At 43.8% G+C, this 18,843-nt stretch overlaps 1 non-coding gene across 1 annotated transcript; it reads left to right on the plus strand.

The window, feature by feature from the left end:
* The first annotated feature begins 18,454 nt into the window (after nt 1–18,454).
* trnag-ucc (transfer RNA glycine (anticodon UCC)) lies at nt 18,455–18,546 on the plus strand. The gene is given in 2 exon segments: nt 18,455–18,491; nt 18,511–18,546. It is a non-coding gene; the product is annotated as a tRNA-Arg (tRNA).
* Nucleotides 18,547–18,843: the final 297 nt, after the last annotated feature.

An 18,843-nucleotide genomic window follows, 5' to 3' on the forward strand; every position in this document is an offset into this window, starting at 1 on the left:
CAATTTAAAGCTATGCCCCCTCGCGCTGGTTGTCGCCATTCTTGAAAGAAGGCTCTCCCTATCCACCCTGCCTCACCATCTGAATGTAATATATGTCTCTGTTAAGTCATTTCTCAACCTTCTTCTCTGTATCGAGAAAATTACAAGTCCCGCAGCCTTTCCTCGTAAGACTTTCCCTCCATATCAGGCTACATCCGAGTAAATCTCCTCTGCACCCTTTCCAAAGCTTCCATATCCTTCTTATAATGCGGTGACCAGAACTGTACACAATACACAAAGTGTGGCCGCACTAGAATTTTGTGCATCTGTAGCATAACCTCATGGTTCCAGAACACGATCCCTCTATTAATAAAAGCTAAAACACTGTATGCCTTCTTAACAACTCTGTCAATCTGGCTGGCAACTTTCAAGGATCTGTGTACCTGGACACCGAGATCTTTCTGCTCATCAACACTACCAGGAATCTTACCATTAATCTAATACTTTGGATTTCTCTTACTCTGACCAAAGTGAATCACCTCACACTTGTCCGCAATAAATTCCATTTGCCACCTCTCAGCCCAGCTCTGCAGCTTATCTATATCTCGCTGCAACCTTCTACGTAATTCGTCACTATCCACAACTCCACCAACCTCAGTGTCGTCTGCAAACGTACTAACACACCCTTCTACGCCCTCATCCACGTCGTTTATAAAACGAACAGCAGTGGACCCAACAGCAATCCTTGCGGCTCAGCACTGTTAAGTGGACTCCAGGAGCAACATTTCCCAACAACTACCACCCTGTGTCTTCATTCAGCAAGCCAATTACTGACGCAAAATGCTTTATCTCCAACAATCCCATTCCTCCGGATTTTTTACAATAGCCTACTGCGGGGAACCTTATCAAACACCTTGCTGGAATCCATATACACAACATCATCTCATCTACCTGCTTGGTCACCTTCTCAAAGAACTCCATAAGGTTTTTGTGGCACGACGTAACCTTCACAAAACTATGCTGACTATCCCTAATCAAATTATTCTTTTATAGATGATTATAAATCCTATCTCTTATAACCTTTTCCAACACTTTACCAACAACTGAAGTGAAGCTCACTGGTCGAAAATAAACAGGATTGTCTCTACTCCCATTCTTGAACATGGGAACCACATTTGCTATCCTCCAGTCTTCTGGCACTATTCGTGTAGACAATGACAATTTAAAGATCAATGCCAAAGGCTCGGCAATCACCCCAATGGCTTCCCAAAGGATCTTAGGATAAATCCCATCCGGCCCAGGGGACATATCTACTTTCACACTCTTCAGGATTTCTAATACCTCCTCCTTGTGATCCTCAATCACACCTCGTCCAGTTGCCTGTATCTAAGTATTCTCCTCGACAACATTGCCGTTTTCTAGACTGAATACTGTTGAAAAGTATTCAGTTGGTGCTTCCCCTATCTCCACTGACTCTGCACACAACTTCCCACTAATGTCCCTGATTGGCCCTAATCTTACACTCATCATTCTTTTATTCCTTAAATACATATCGAAAGCCTTCGGTTTAACCCTGATCCTATCGGCCAACAACTTCTCACGTCGTCTCCTGGCTCATCTGAGCTCTCTCTTTAGGTCTTTCCTGGCTACCTTGCAACCATTAAGCGCCCTAAATGAGCCTTCACATATCATCCTAACATAAGCCTTCTTCTTCCTCTTGACCAGAGAATCTACTTCCTTCATAAACCACGGCTCCCGCGCTCTACAGATTTCTCCCTGCCTGACAGATTCATAATTATCTAGCGTGAACTCTCCTTTCCTGTTTCTAACTCCAGCCCATATTACGTCAGTTGACGAGACCCAAATATCCTTTCTGCAACTGTAATACTGTCCTTGACCAACACAGCCACACGTCTCCCACTTTTACCTTCTTCTCTGTTCTTATTGTAATCCTGGAATCTGCAACAACCATTCCTGTCCCTGCTCTGTTCATGTCTACGAAATGGCCACAACATCGAATTCCCAGGTACCAATGCAAGCTGCAAGTTCATCCACCTTATTCTGGATGCTCCTGGCATTGAAGCAGACACACTCCAAACCAAATTCTTGCTTGCTGGTGCCATCTTGCGCCCCTGAAGCTTGATTCTGGACCTCCCTACTCTCAAAAATGTCTATACTTGAACTGCAATTTTGGTTCACATCCCCCTGCTGGATTAGTTTAAACCCACCCCAATAGCCTTAGCGAATTTCCCGCCCCCACCCAAAGATATTGGTACCCCTATGGTTCAGATGAATATCTTCCTGCTTGTACAGGTCCCACCGACCCCAGAAAGAGCCCCAATTATCCAAGAATCCAAAACCCTCCCTCCTGCACCATCAGTGTAGCCACGTGCTCAACTCCTCTCTCTCTCTATCCATTGCTCCACTAGCACCAGAGCAGGGAGGGAATTTGAAAGAACGGATCGAAGTGTATTCTGACCGTGTCGTCCAAACGAATGGTTTAGCGTTTGAGCTGCAGAAGGGCAGAGACGTGGAAGATTTAATGATGTTAATGAGGTGCAAGTCGGCTGACATGGTGATGATGGGGATATGTGGTTAAAAACACATCACGAGTTGAAGGATGTCACCATGGTAATGACGTGTCTGTTCAGACTCAAACCAATGCCAGGGAGAAATTTAAATCAGTGGCGACGCATTTTCTCCTGTCACGTCGCCGATGATGCCTTCCAGCTCAGCTCATCCACTTCCCTCAACCCCACTCCCAAAACCCATCCCTCCAAATATGACGAGGACATAACTTCCTTCTTCAACACTTTAAAATCTTGCAGCCTCTGTAGACATCATGTCATCCTCCGGTATTTCCGTCAGCTGCAAATGAACCCCAACAATTAAAATGTGCTTCCCTCCCCACCCCTATCCATTTTCTATAAAGATCATTCCCTCTTCCACTCCCTTACAAAGTGCACGCTACCACAAAACCACACTCCTCTCCCAGCACCTTCTCATTCCTACACGGGATTTGCAAAACATCCACCCATACATCCGTCCTCAACTCTGTCAAAGGCCCAAAAGACCCTTGCATGTCCATCAGAAGATTACCTGCATTTCCACGCATGTCATTTACTGTAACAATTGATCCCTCTGCTGTCTCCTCGACATTGTGGAAATTGGATGCCTAATTACAGACCGCTTTGGAAAACATCTCCGGGACACACACACCAAACAACACCACTGGCCTCTGGCTGAACAGTCAACTCTCCCTCCCACACAGCCAAATTCATTCAGGTCCAGGGCCTCCGCCGCTCTCATGAACTGTCCTATCTGTACATCTTCCATCCCACCTATCTGCTCCAGCCTGCGCTGCGACCTTTCATCATTATCCCCACCTCCGTCAATCTAGCACACTCTCCGCTACCTTGTCCCACCCCACCCGCTTCCATTTGTGTCTGTACCCCCTCGGTTCACAAGCCTCTTTCCTGATGAAGTCTCGTGTCCAAAATATCGATTGTCCTGCTCATTCGTTGCTGCCTGCCCTGCTGCGCTTTTCCAGCATCACACTTTCGGCTCAGCGGAGAGGTAGTGGATTTGAGCTGGGGACTGAAGTCAGAGGCCTCAGTTTTGCAATGATTGAATTGTAAGAAATGTCTGCTCCATCAGGACTGTATGTCAGTCATGCCAGGACAATGTTTGACCTGGAGGGAACACGGAGGCGATCGTGTTCATATCCACCTGCAGACCTGCTCGTTCCCTGTGGTGGAAGTTGTGTGCATGAAAGATTCTGACAAAATTCTGGTCAAAGTCTTAGCGTCGAAAATCCCTTACCTTCAAGCCATATCTTCAGACAGATTCTAGAGTCTTTTGAAAGACGGTTTCACACTCTCATTTTGGGATCACATCAATTTCGCAGGATATTATAAGGGGTAGATTTAGAGATCAACCCCTCCACCATAATCTGATGAAGCTACGAATTCTATCCCAAATACAACTTGATCAGATTTCGAACGTGAAAGGAAAAAGCTCTGGTAATAGTGTGAGATAAGTCGTTCACTTATTGTGCGTGTGGACCAGGTTTTTACCTGTCATCAGACTTCCACATCTCAATTGCAGTCATAGTGAAGAATGACTGGAAATGTAGGGATTCATTTCCCTGTCTGAGCTGAAATCCCATGGACGCAATGATACCAGGAACAAGCCATTCACCTGCTCAGAGTGTGGGAAGGGATTCACTCTGTCACTGACCTTCTGCGACACCAGCTCGTTCAAAATGATGAGAAACGATTTCAGTGTCTGAACTGCGGAAAATGCTTTAAAAAGTCCTGCGATTGGAGAACCGAACACGACGCTCATACTAATGAGAAACCTTTTCTCTCTCCGGACTTTGGAAAATGTTATCAAACCTCTATGTGTTTCATCTCTGAGAAATATGCCCACATAAATAAGCGTCCATTAAGATATATAGAGACCTGACGTCTGACCCACGTGCTCACCCGGAATAGAGACCTTTCCAATTCCAAATCTGTGGGACCGTGCTGCAAAGTCCGAGCGACCGGATGGCTCATCACCTTTCTCGCCATATTAACAGGACTTTCTAAATGGCATGACTGCGGGAAGTTCTGCAGAAGGTGCTGAATACTTGCGTGTGTTCAACGTGTTCACACTGAATAAAGACATTAATCATTATAAACGTTCCTGGGGACAGATCATCATGAACGTCATCACATTGTGGAGAGACCTATCAAATATGTAGCCTGTGGGATGTACTCTCTAGTCTCTGTAGAACTGATTTCCCATCGATATTTTCGAATTGTGAGAGACGTTTCAAGGAACCTATTCCAGGAATAGGTTTAAGCGATCATCGCAACTCTCAGTACACCATTTGGTTTGCATTTGGCCGCAAGCATTTACCTGCTCCATGTGAGCAAAACAGTTAGGTCACTCATCGACCCTGTTGAGAGAATAGAGGATCCCACTGAGGGAAGGAATTCACTCACTCATCGACCCTACTAAGGCAGCGTAGTGTTTACATATTGCAACAGCAATTGAACATTGTTGTCCTTCACATTCAGGCCTGGAATCAAAGTTGGAATATTCTAGATAACAATCAAATAAATCAGCTTTGTGTTAAATGCTTTGAGTAGGTAATGAGCAAGCTAGACGAAGTCAAGCCGGTGGAGGTGACAAGCTTGAATCTCCCCAGGCATATGTCAAGGTGCAGTACGGCAAACTGCTGAGGAAGAGGACATGGATTGAGGCTTGGCTGATAGGCAGAAGGCAGACAGTTGGGTAAAGGGGTCTTCTCCAGGATGGCAGCCCGTGACTAGTGGAGTTCAGCAGGAGTCAGTGTTGGCAACACATCTATTCACATTATGTATGAAGGATCCATTCAAAGGAATTGAGGGTGTTGTTGCTCCATTTGAAGAAGACACAATGATCAGCGTAAGGGCAGATCTTATTGTTGAAGCGGGCATGCAGCAGAATGACTTGAACAAACTGAGTGCTTTGAAAAAATAGTTGCAGTTGCGGTACTTTGTGGAAAAGTGTGCGGTCATATGTTTGGTGGTAAGAGTAGAGGCACAAACAATTTTATGAAAGCAGAAAGAATTCAAAGTTCAATTTTCTCTTATGTTTCACATGCAGTTTCAGTTGGTGTTTTGGAACGCAAATACAATGCAGGTGTTCAGTTCAAGCGAATAGGAAAGCACGGGCAGAGGTTTATACCGAAGTCAATAGGAGGCTCTGGACAGATACATTTGGAACATTAGGAGCAGGTCTAAACACCATATCGAAGTGATGATATGTTTTGAGTGGTGGATCGGAGGTTTATAATGGCTGACTCAGTGGCGAGTACCCATGTCTTGCGGGCTCAACGATGTTGGTTCGATATCTACTTTGGATGACTGTGTATTTGGAGTTTGCACATTCCTCCCCAGACGAAAGATGTGCGGCTGACGTTCTTTGGTCAAGGGAAATGCAGAGTTACAGGAATTGAGTAGAGGTGTGAGTTTGGGTGTGATTCCCTTCGCAGGATCAGTGGGGGCTTCTTGGTCCGAATGGCCGGGTTCCACATTGTAGGTATTCCGTTAGAACAATGTTGATTGCTGAGATTCACGCCTTGTCATAAGACTTTTTTTTTAAAAAAGGGACAGCTTCCATATAAACACATGGTTTCAAGTGAATCTTTTGAACGATATAAGGAGTGGAGGGGCATTCTTAAGGAGGATATTATAAAGGTCAATCGAGGATATGAGATGTCATCAGAACATAAAGCTAAGTATAGTCTAAAGAGAATCTACAATAATTAAGAACTTGAGACCAAATAGGACTTTAAGATGAAAGAGCTCACCTTTGTCTTGAATCTCAGCAGATGGAGAGACATATAATATTCACCTCGCGTCGGTTTACACCATGGAGAACGACATAACGGGTACAATTAAATAATGATGTTTTGAAAGTCATTCACATTGAAAAGGGGATGGGCTGGAGGACCTGGAAAATATAAAGTTGGATATTTCTCTGGGATCTGATCTCCTGTATCCCGGAAACTTGTGGGAATTCGGGAAAGAAACCTTTGGAACTTTTGTAGAAATATTTTTATCATCTATTATGACGAGTGGGGCGCCGAATGACCAGGGGATGGCTATTGTGCCTTTGTTTAGAAAGGAATTCACGGAGAAGCCTGGGAGCGGTAGATGATTGTGTCTGGTTATGGTCGTGGGTAAGTTGGTTGGTGCATATCAATAGGATTTATATGAATGTTTAGATACAAGGAATGAATCGGGATAATCAGCATGGTTTTGCACAGAATTGATTGAGTTTTTTGAGCGCGTAACCAAGAAGATCAATGAGGACAAAGTAACAGACTTTGCTCACTTGGACTTTCATAAAAGGTTTTACACGGTTCCACATGGTTGACTAATTCATAAAGTTAGATCGCATGGAGTTAAATGTAAGTTTTCCACTTAGATATAAAATTAGTTTAACAGCAGTATGCTGAGAATGGTGGTGCAGTGTAGTTTTCAGACTGAAGGACTGTTACGAAAGGTGTCCCATTGGCTGAGCGCACATTCATTTCTTTTACATTTAAATAAATGATTTAGGTGGCAAGATAGAAGTAAATTTGTGAAATTGGTCGTAGAAGGTTGTGAAGTGATTTTCTCGTCAGGTCAGTTTCTCTCTGGCCTCGAGTTTAAGAAGCGTGTGGGAAAGGAGTGGAGAAGGGTCATTCGTCCATCTTGAAGCGCACGATATCAGGCATCCAACTATTCTCGTCCCGGTTTGCTGCAGTTACATTCTCCCTGTGATCTTAAATGACATACCAATGGTACTGAAGGTTGACATGGTCACACTGTTGTAACCCCTTTGAGGAGCGTATTCTCATGTTCACATACAGAGGCAGTCACACAGGCACATTCCCCGACAGTGACAGTGTCCTCAGGATTCTCCCCACTCCATGTGCTTTACGTCTGTAAGTTTCTCCAGAGAAAGGCGGCTTTAAGTGGAATACAAGGCACTTCGCCAGAAAATGTGCACCGTTGCGGTGAGCCGCAATATGAAATGGATACTGAGCTGAAATAATCGAACACGCTTCTCATGTGTAACTTTCAATAACACAAATCCCACCAAAACAAGCCGTCTGACTCCTGGGACCTGACAGCATTGCGCCCAGCAGACATTCCTCACAAAAAACAACGGACCCACGGCAAAATCTAAACACTTTCACGTCTCATCTTGTTCTATTTCTGCCTCTGTCACACTTCCACTTTCCCCTGAACGTCCAGTCCCGATGTCAATGAGCTGTTTGATATAAACACAGGCACATCGAGAAAGTAATCTTTATCTCAAAAGCAGAGCCAGGGAATGTAAGCCGCAAGGGCTTGCTCTCGGCTGGTTAATGAGACATCACGGTCTCATCGTCCTGATTATCAGATAGACTGATTCCATAAATATGCACCGTAATAGTTATTACCAATTGAAATGTGCCAATGAATACCGCGACTGTCAGAACTATCGGGGAGAGTAGCTTTGACCTCTTCCTCGCCGAGGGACATTTTGAAAAGGATGTCCTGTTACTTCACAAACTGACCACCTCGCAAGTGGCCATGGAAGTGTCTAGCACAAAAATGCCCTTTGGCCCACTAAGTCTGCACCAGTCAAACACAATCCCCTGAACGGTTCTTATCGCATTTGGCGTCACTTTTGTCAGAGGGGCAAACGTATTCAGTAATGGAAGCGTACAACTAAATGGATCTTACCTGCTTTGGAGTTTTCTGCCTTTTCCATCCTGACAGGCAGATGGTTGCAGACTACTAACGTTCCTTGCCTGAGTTATACGCATTTCACCTCATCCTGCAATTTGAATTTGAAACAAGAAAGCAGAGAACAAGCACTCTTCAAGTTCACTCTCGGCTCTCAATTACAGTTAGAAAATGCTTAACTGCAATGAGGAATCCACAGTGGAATTAATGCCCATCGCGTCAACCACTTGGCCACAACTGCAGAAGCGCGCTAGTAAACTTGTTTCAAGTTTATTGGTTTGAATTCAATCACCACAGTTTCGATAGGGTTAAATGTCAGGACATGTTTGGACTGTGTAAACAATCTCGATGGTTGAAATGGTCATTCAGTTAAAAAGAAAGGGAGAGATTGCAGGAGAAACTAAACAGATCTGGCAGCATCTGGGGAGAGGTAAACAGAGACAACGATTTCTGTTCTGAACTCGGTAAAATCCCGGAACTGTGCGGACAAAAAAACCAACAGATGGTGTGAGAACAGCTGTCGCTCTGTTCCTGGGTCGTGTGAGAACAGCAACCTGTCAGTGAAGAGCTGAACGCACTGACGAACATCGCCACAGAGACTGTTGAGCCAATGGCTTCAATGATCCCCGAATGCAAGCTGCAGCCTGCTCCTCCCATATTGACAATCATCTTTAATTAGTATGTCGTTTCCGAAATAAATCCTGGGCAATTCACGGTGAAGACATGGGAATAGTCTGATCCCACCCTTTACAGTCACATGTATGACACCGGAAATCAGTTATCCTCCTACAGAGAACGCCTCATTTCCAGCCTTTCAGTGTCCTATCTGTTCCCGCATTTTCTAATTGCCCCGGAGCTGAGATGAGATTTGACTTCCTGACGTGCAGGAACAGAATCCTTCAATGTCACAGATCAATTCAAGTCCGGAGTGCATCAGAGTCAAAATACCGGCCTCCGAAAGAACAGAAAGATTTCTAAACTGTCTCTGCTCAGCCGGCCAGTTCACCCCTCATTTTCCACTGAATCAGCGCCCCAAGGAATATCTAAAGATTCACAAAGCTCGACGCTGGGATTTCTGTTTTGCTTGTTGAAAGGTTTCCCATTTGACAATTGGCAACATTTTCCCAGATTCTTTTCACAATCCTCTGCTTTGCACCATGGAGAGAGATAAATAAACCTCCTTTTGTAGAGAGATAAATAAACCTCCTTTTGTGGAGAGATTCACATCTGTGGAAATGTTTTCTTTGGAGCAAGATTCCTGTATGTCAAGCAATGAGCAGGCCTGAGAACATATCGAGTTGTTGAGACGGTTTTTCTGGAGTTCCAAAAATAACTAATCCAACGAGAAATCATTTAAAATCAACTGAGAGTGAAACATGCTCGGTATTGATGAGAGATTGAATGCATATAAAGGATCCATTTTCATGAGCAGAGAGATTAATAATATAGCAATGGTCGAGTGAAAAAAGATGCATTTTTATCGCACCTTTCAGCTCCACTCCAATCACAGGCACTGAAGCACCTGTGAAGCAGATGTGTCATTTTCAGTAATAATGTGCTCATCAGGGCAGTTTGTTCGAACAGAGGTTAAAAAAGAAAACTCAGAACTGGCACTGGAGACAGCAGTGAGAATGTGTTTTACTTTAAAAGTTTGTTCTGTTCTACTTTATATTCAGAATAGTGAAGGACCGGAGATTCCAATCTCAGGGGAAGGAGTTACCCACATAAGAAATAAATTAGGAGGATGTTCTCACATTCAGAGGGTAGCAAGTATGTAGAAATATTTACAGCAGAGGCCTTTCAAGACTGAGTATATTCAAGGCTTCAATTATCTCTCTGTTAATAGCATGGAGAAAGGGGCAGTGTGAAATGTGTCCAAATTTGCTGACAATACACACGCGTGGGAGAGCATGTTATGATGAGATCGTGGCATATAGATAGATTGGATGAGTGGTCAAAAACTTGTCAGATGCAGTTACATGTCCGGATTATGAGGTCATGCACGTTGGTGGGAAGATTCAAAAGAAAGAGTACCATTAAAGTCGAGAGAAAGTAGAAGAAACGTGTGACAAAGTGGAGTCTTATACACGGCACAAACAAAGTTTAGTATCATATTATTTCCATGACAAAAAGGATGGCTCCCTTTACGATTGCTAACAATGAAAGAGATGATTTCCCAGGAAAGAAAAAAATAACTGAAACTAATAGCTGAATCGAAAATTTAGAAAAGACTTGGATCGTTCCAATGGACGACGTTAATGTTTATAGTTCTCTAACATTTGTTTACAATGGGGCTGGGTGTGGGAATTAGGGGAGCTGCGGAGTGGAAGTCAGATTACCCATGAATACTCTCATGCTTCATCTGTCATCGTCATTTTGTACGTTTTATTTCGCATTTTGCTTCCTGTGAGGGCCCTTGTAAACTGTACCCGCTGGTGACTTATTTCCCTGGTTGTTCTTCATCACGACCCGAAAGAAATCAACATTAGTTTCTCCTGAATCTCGGTAATCTCTGATCACATGTCACCAGCACCTCGACATTTTCCACGTCGGTCTGCCTTCTTGAAATATTAATTGATCCGTCACTGTGTTACTGTTGCACAAATCAAGAACAAATCAAACCGCACCAATAGCATCTAGGATGTAAACGCAGATAACTGCAGCCGGTCCCCAGAGCACTGCAAACTGTGCGATCACAGAAGCACACATTGTACAGCCAGGAAACTCAAAACAACAGAAACACTCTTTTGGGCTGCGGACCTGGTTTTTTTTCTCAATCAGCAATCGAATTTTACATTGGTAATATCAACAGTTCCCTCACACAAGGAACTAACTAATGTTGCAAACGGAGGATAAAGTGTGGACTGTAGATACTGGAGATCAGAGTCAAGAGTGTGGTGCTCGAAAACACAGCAGATCAGGCAGCAACTGAGGAGTAGCAGAATCGACGTTTTGGCCGAATATCTGATGAAGTATTCATGTCAGAAACATCCATTCTCCTGCTCTTGGATGCTGCCTAACCTGCTGTACTTTTTCAGCAACACATTCTCCATTGCTGCAGACTATCACACAATCCGAGATTCCAGCCACGGAATCAGCGACACTCAGTGTCATGGGTCAACCTATTAGGGACACCTGGCAGTGGTGTTTCATGTCAAGTTGATCTTCAAGAATGCGTATCGTGAGTTGTCTGTCCTGTATAATGTTTCCTGCAGTCACGACATGCAATATTGTTTTTCCAAATTTGTCTTGCCTATGATGGGTATTTGGTCCATTTTTTGGTGAGTTGATGTCAAATATGTCTTTCGGTTTATGCTGTCTCATAACTCCGAGTGGTCAGAGGAGTCTGGCTGTACGTGCCGAGACATACTTTGACCTATAATTCAGAGAGCTTGGTTTGATGGGTAATGGCATGTCCTCCCGGCGTTGGTTTTGACAATGAATCTGCGGGAATATCTATTGTTGCAAAATATTTCTGGAAGATCCACTAAACATCACAACCAGCTGTTCTGAGTAGCAATGTACAGCGATGACGAGGACAACAAATTCGACTGTGACAACACAAATGCATTGGGGCCAGCTAAACAGAGTGAAGCCAGAGAATTTCTAGAATGATGAGACTCATCCAATGACTCCATTAAAAAACAAGTTGATCTGGACTCAACATTCTGGGACATGCAAAGTAACGACAAGAAACAGCAACTGAAAGCAGTGAGAAATAAATCAATTCAATTCGAAACGCTGCAGGATAGCAGAGCTTCAAATGAGTTTCATCTGCCTTGAAGATATCACCGAGAAAGGGGAGGAAACGGCCGCAAACCAACTTCCCAAAGCCACCAAACTTCCCCACACCATCTGCATCTTTCACCTGAACAACAAATCTTTACACAAACCTTGAAACCCTGAAACAGTCAGAGCCGCCCCAGCGGGAAAATGAACCCTGGCCTCTCACGTGACAACTGAGGTTACAAAACGCCACACGGTGGATGTCGGAGCTAACTGAGGCTGCAAGCTACTTGTGCATGCTCTTGTCAATAACACCTGCTTGATTATCCTCATCCCATTTTCCATCATTTAACGTTGTGTGCCTTAAGCATTACAAATTCACAGTTAAGTATCTCTGAAGATTATTAGAATTTCTGCCGCTCTGACTCATAGGAACAGTGATGTCCAGATTCCAATGACTCGCACGCTAATAAACTTTTTTTATGTAGAGCTACTCGACCGTTTATGACTCTTATCTTAAATCTATGATTGATTGATCCATCCATCATCGAGAAATCTTTCGTTAAGTGTACCAAATCCATGCCCCTCATTATTTCCTACATCTCAATACTGTCTCCTCTCAATCTCTCGTGCTCTCACAAAAGCAAAGCCAGTCTGTCTAAACTCTTTCATAGCTGAAGTTCTTCAATCCAGAGAATATATTGGCAAATCACTTCTGCACCATTTCCACAGCTGTCATATCCCTTCTTCTATGTGAATTGCAGAATTATACATAACACTCTAGCGAGAGACGAATAAAGACTTGAAATAAATGTGGTAAATTCACAAACATTGGTCTTTTCCAATAAAGTCTCTTTTCCTCGATAGTGTTCTGCGTCCTTTTCATGAACCCAGTGCTCCAATGATATCTGGTTCATGCAAATCAAACACTTTACATGAGGATTGATAACCCAACCACATTATCTGATTGCATTAAGTGGCTTAAAGCTCCTCATGGTGGTATTGGTGCAAGTTCACCTAACAAGAGTGACAGCTGCAACACAAACTTAACGGTGTCAATGTGAAGGTGAATGTTAGTTTGTGCAATGCCCCAGTGGCATGTGATAAAGGATAGAATGGAAGAATAGTGATTGGGAAAGGGAGAAACATCTCCGAGATTAGGTGCAGATAAAGTTTGGAGCAAAAAATCATCACCTTCGAGAGCATTTTAATCTTAAAAATTGATTACTTTCTTTCTGCGTTTGTTTTGCAAGGGTTATGTGGAGTAACATGGAACAAATGCGCATTACTGATACTCGGATTTGAATGGAGGTTGCTTCGGCCAAAATGCAGAGTACGTGCCACTATACGATCACATGAAAAAATAACCAACAGTAAAAGCAATAAATGCAATGGCTAAGATCGGCGAGGAACAGCACCACATGCACAAGAGGATAACCTACTGAGATTGGGTTGTATCGTCATCTTCGATGTCCTCAGTGGCTGTGGAGAGTCCATCATTGAGAATGTTGAAGACTGATTTCGATAGATTTCGAGAAAAGATGAAATGTACAGGCTTAGCAAACAAATTGTTGAAATGTTGGTTTAAATAACAACGAAGTTTCTCATCGTTACTTTACCAGTGCCTCGAGACAAGGTTGTAACTACGGTTGCACACTTCAATCACACTGGCTTCCAGGTCTGGAATCACAGAAATTTAGCGACGCAGTGGCGAAGATCCGATCGGAATTTGATAGCGGAATGAACGCGTGAATCTCTACTCTTTCTGCCAGTGACCAATTCCGTGAGCATGCAGTTCTTCTATGAAGGCAGAGAGGCGCGTGAAACGCCCAGGATGGGAGCTCCAAACTAGGCTGGAGCAACTGGAATAGGGAGCTGTGGGAGAAAAGGCTGGGAGTTCTAACCTTATCTGGATACACTTCAATTGACATGGTGCAGTAACCTTTGGGTTGATGGAAAGTATCCTGAGCCATTTTGATCTGAACTGAAATAGTTTTTGGCAGCGTACATTTTTGTGGATTGAGGGAGGATCACAATTGTCACAATTATAAATAAAATTTCGCAAAGACTGAACTCGTCTAGGTGTATCTGTGCATTGTGAAATGGGCTAAATATCAGTGCACTCTGACATTTCTCATATTCTGACTTTGCTGTCGATTAATTTTCTGGAAGGAATTTTAAAAATATTTTTTGTGTTATTCAATTTCCTGCTAGCTTGTTCTGGTCTGGTCATTGATGTAACATGAACAACCGAACATTACTATGATTTTCGGATTCGGTTCGATGTTCCCTCGAATTACGGAAGAACAACAGGAGAGCAGAGGTGAAATTTATCAAAACAGCAGTGATCAAATTGAATGAATGGGCAGACAGAGGATGAAAGGAAGCTTCATGGGATAAGTGACTTTTCTTTGCCAATGAAACTACCCGCGTCACAAAGTGTCTCACCTGGACTGACAGAAATAAAGTTTATACGTTCTTCTACATTGAGTGAGGCGGGGAGAATGTAAACACAGCCAGCTCATAAAAAAAAGAAACATTTATTCTTTTCTGAACCTCAGTCCCGGACTGACTAAGATGACCTTTGGAAAATTATTTTGCACAATGTCCGAAGAGGACTTACAGATTCGACCACGGAAACCTAATTAAATATCAAGATAAAACATACCACTTTATTCGCTACATCCCCCCTTTTGATACATAGTCCTCGCTGTGTGTTAATTGGCATGGAATGGGAATAACGATCGCGTTGACAGGGTTTACCAATGGGGCCACGCCACACCCATTCCCTCATTCTGCTCTCTGCCATTGTCCATTCCCGCTTGTCCTTCGGCGTGGACTGCGACTCGACCTCCCATAAGTCTGCTTTGGATTACAAATATTTGACATACACATGTCAACTGATGACTTGGCGGCTGCTGGGCTGCTGTCCTTCCCGGTGAGTTTGCATTCGCATTGCCTTGAGAAAGGGAATCGTACTTTTTCGTGTGGGCTTCACATTTACAGACAACGAATGATTTAGGCGGTCAGAAGTCAGGCCACGGTGTATTTTGGGCTTTCCAGTGTAGATCAAGAAGCCCTTGTGTTTCCACAGATTTCCACAATTATGTACAACCCCGAATGCTTATCTGCTGTCTGTTTAAATATTCACTATCATTCACTCAGCCAATTGACATGCCTCAGTCAAGGCAATCAGCTCTGCTGCTTGAGCTGACAGATGACAAGGGAGTGATTCCGCTTTGACTACCTCGTGCGTAGTTACTACAGCATACCAAACACAATTCTGGCCTGTCCGTTTGCCCCTGAATGCGGACCCATTCACAAAAAATCGCAATATCCTGATTCTGAGTTTGTGAATCCTGCACGTCCGGTCTTGGTGAGTTACAGCGGCACAGTCATGTGGGTCTCTGTCTCCTGTTGTGGCGAGAAGGCTAGCAGCATTACGGACGTTACATCTCGTTATTGTAATGTTAGGCATCTCCAATAGCACAGTATTGTTTCTGAGCCAACGTGCTGCCGACATGTGTGCTGTGTTTTGCTCGGAAAACAGTAAGGATGCATGTGGGACCAGGAGGGTTAATTCTCCAAAGCTGACTGTGTCCCTGGACACTACAACAAACTTTTTCAGCTGCAGCCACGGCTTGCAGGCATATAGGCAATCCTGCCGCTACGGGGTCTAGCTTTAGCCAAAATGTAAGCTACCTGCCTCAATTATCCCAAATTCTCCTGCATCAGCTCAGATGTCATGCATCTACCGTTTGTACAAAAGGCTTGTTTGGATTCGGACCCCCAGTGTAGGTGTGGTTTGGAGCGCCTTTTTAATTCAATTGCAACGGTCTCTGGTTCTGCAACTCTAAGTCATTGGAAATTTCATTTAGGGGCGCCTCAAGGGTTGTGTACTGTGGGATAAAAAATCGACAGCAGGAGTGCATGACCAAAAAGAATAGCACTTGTTACTTCGTGTGAGGCTTTGCAATTTGCTGGATTGCTTGAACTTTGTCTTGACCAATGCTCTTCCCTTGTTCAGACAAGAAATGACCAAAGAACTTCACCTGTTGTTGCACAAATTGTAGATTTGCGAAACAAGCTTTGTGCCCATTCCTGGCTAGATGGCAGAGCAACACAAGCGTATCTTTCTCACATTGTTCCTCTCTTGGTGCTGCTATTAAGCATTCGTCTACATACTGCAGAAGCGCTGACCCCGGGGTTAAAACAAGAATCTCCAGACTCCAGCATCGAGCCTCATTAATTATGGTGGGGGACTCACAGTAATCTTGACAAAGTCGCTTGAATGTATATGATTTCCCTTTGAGTGGAAAAGTGAACCAGAATTGACTTTCTGGGTGTACCGGTACACTAAAGAAGATGTTTGATAAATCCATAGCAGAGAACCATTTACTGTCAGGTGGAATTTGAACTCATATTGTACAAGGATTAGGAACATTTGGGGCGGGCGGAACAACAGCATAATTGACTACCTGCAGGTCTTGAACAAAGCTCCGCTTCCTCGATTCACCTGGAATGTTTGCCTTTTTGACCAGAAAAATGGGGGCTCTCACCGGTGATTATCCACAAAGAATTATCACTAAAGCTTTCAGGAGGGATGAAAAGTAGTATCCTTTGGCAGTCTCATGTTTTAACGGGTCTCGTGCTCTGCATGGACGATACTCAGACTTCCGGGCTATTCTTATGGGGTTCACAGCTTCCTATGAACCCCACATCAAGTTTGCCTTTTGCCCTGCACTCAGTAGGGACCCTTCTTAATCTTGGGTCCGGGACATCTACCATACCTAACCGCCAGGCTACCCTCTTGGCGGGGGTTACCTGGACTGCTCCATCTGCCTGAGTTAGCTAATTTAGTTTCTTCATATCTGTCCTTATGTGTGCATTGAATCAGGCACGCACATCGTCGTTGAACATACAATCTTTCGTTTTTTTGTGCCTGCAGTATGCATCGTCTCAAATTCTGCCACCTCTCGCTGGATGCCTTCGCCAATGGTACGTGAGGAAAGGTGCCTTCCACATCAAAAGGATTTTTTTCTCATTCCTTGACTGTTTGTCCCTGATATGGTAGTTTACTGGCCTTGTATGTCTGCTATTATTTCGGTTTAACTTTACATTTTTTTCTGTCTGTCTGCAACACATGCCTCTGCAAAGTCAGCTAATTACTTATTTGTTTCCCTGTGCTTTTATTGGATTCGAAATAAATGTTAATTTACGTTTACAATGGACATCACATTATTTTACAGCTTCCGGCAACAGTGAGGGCCGAAGTGCCTGTACTGCATTGTAACGTTCGATGTTGTCAGTTACATTTCCTGCTGGTTTCAGATATCTCTCCTCACTCTGGGAGCTCCCGGTCGCATGTTCCAGAGATTTGTCTGCACTTCAGTTAATCGAGGCAACTGTATTTCCTGCTCAGAATGTGATCTCTCTCAAATGGAGAGAGGAAAATAAAGTCGGTGACAAAGCTGAGATCACTTACGTTCTGTTCAGAATCAAGAAAAACTATCCCGATCTTCCAGTCTCCTATAGCTTCAACAGTACACTGTGTTCCCACCCTTCAGGCTCTCTGCTTGTATTCCTGATGAAGGGCTGTTGCCCGAAACGTCGATTTCACTGCTTCTCGGATGCTGCCTGAACTGCTGTGCTTTTCCAGCACCACTCAAATCTAGACACTGTGTTCCCAGGCCATCATTTCAGTCTCCGGTCTGCTGCAGTGCTCCTTCAAGACACAACACAAGCTGGAAGACACGCAACTCATTTTCTACCGATAGACCATGAAAACTTTAGGACCAAACATCAAGTTCAATCATTTTAGAAACCGTCCGCCCCCTTACACATTCTTCACCTACCCTCCCATCCCATTAGTTCTGAAGACGGTTCGTTGGACTCGAAGCGTTAACTTTCCTTCCTCATCAGAGATAGACAAGAGCTGCTGATTTTGTTCAGACCTTTTGGGTTTTTTTCTGAGAACTTTGTTTTTCTGTTGTAATCGACAGATACTGGAAGCGTCTGAATGCAGGAGGAGAATTTCACAGGAGATGAAAAGAATGGAAAGGGTTTGACCACTCCCATTGTGAAGGTATGCGAGCTAGGCTGGGGATGTTGCTCTAAGTGCAGAGAAGGCTGACTAAGAAACCGATTAACGTGCTCATTTTATGAAGAGGATAGATATGTGTGACAGGGATAAGCCTGTATTGGGAAGGAACAGAGTAACATAAATGAAAGACAGAAGACAAGAAGGAGATTTAGGAAGAATACTTTCACCTATAGAGTATTGATTATCTGGAAATCATTATCTGAATATGTGGTAAAGGTAAGTATCATGAGAACGTTTCAGCAGTCTGCAGCCAAACACTTGATGAGCCAGAGCACGAGTGGATAAGGACCAGGTATCAGAAAGTGTGTCGAGGACAGAAAGGCTCGAGATGGCTGTCCTGAATGCAATGCGTCAAAGGCAAACTAGTGTGCTTAAAGGTAACGGCTGGCGCGGCTCTGTGGCGCAATGGAAAGCGCGTTGGACTTCTACATCTCTATTCAGGTTGTTATTCAAAGGTTGTGGGTTCGAAACCCATCAGAGTCGAGTTTTAATTTATGTTTTGCAAAGTGGTCAGACCAGACTCGGCTGCTCATCTGCAAAACCAGTAATATTCGTGCATAAACCTAACTGTCTCGAAACGGAACATTTTCCTCCCACAGATTTACATTATCGATGTCTATTTATGGTAGAGATCGATAAATACCTGTTAGCCAGTACGATGTTGTGGATGGACTGGAAAAAGACATAAAATTGTTCTGTGAGCCATGATGATATCAAATTACGTGGCAGGACAGGATCGATGTTAAGAATGGCCTCCTTCTGCTCCTTTGTGGCTGTGCC

The sequence above is a fragment of the Chiloscyllium plagiosum genome, unplaced genomic scaffold, assembly GCF_037043375.1.
Source record: "Chiloscyllium plagiosum isolate Xiang-an unplaced genomic scaffold, Cpla_swu_hap1 HiC_scaffold_45, whole genome shotgun sequence".
NCBI classification, from domain to species: Eukaryota; Metazoa; Chordata; class Chondrichthyes; order Orectolobiformes; family Hemiscylliidae; genus Chiloscyllium; species Chiloscyllium plagiosum.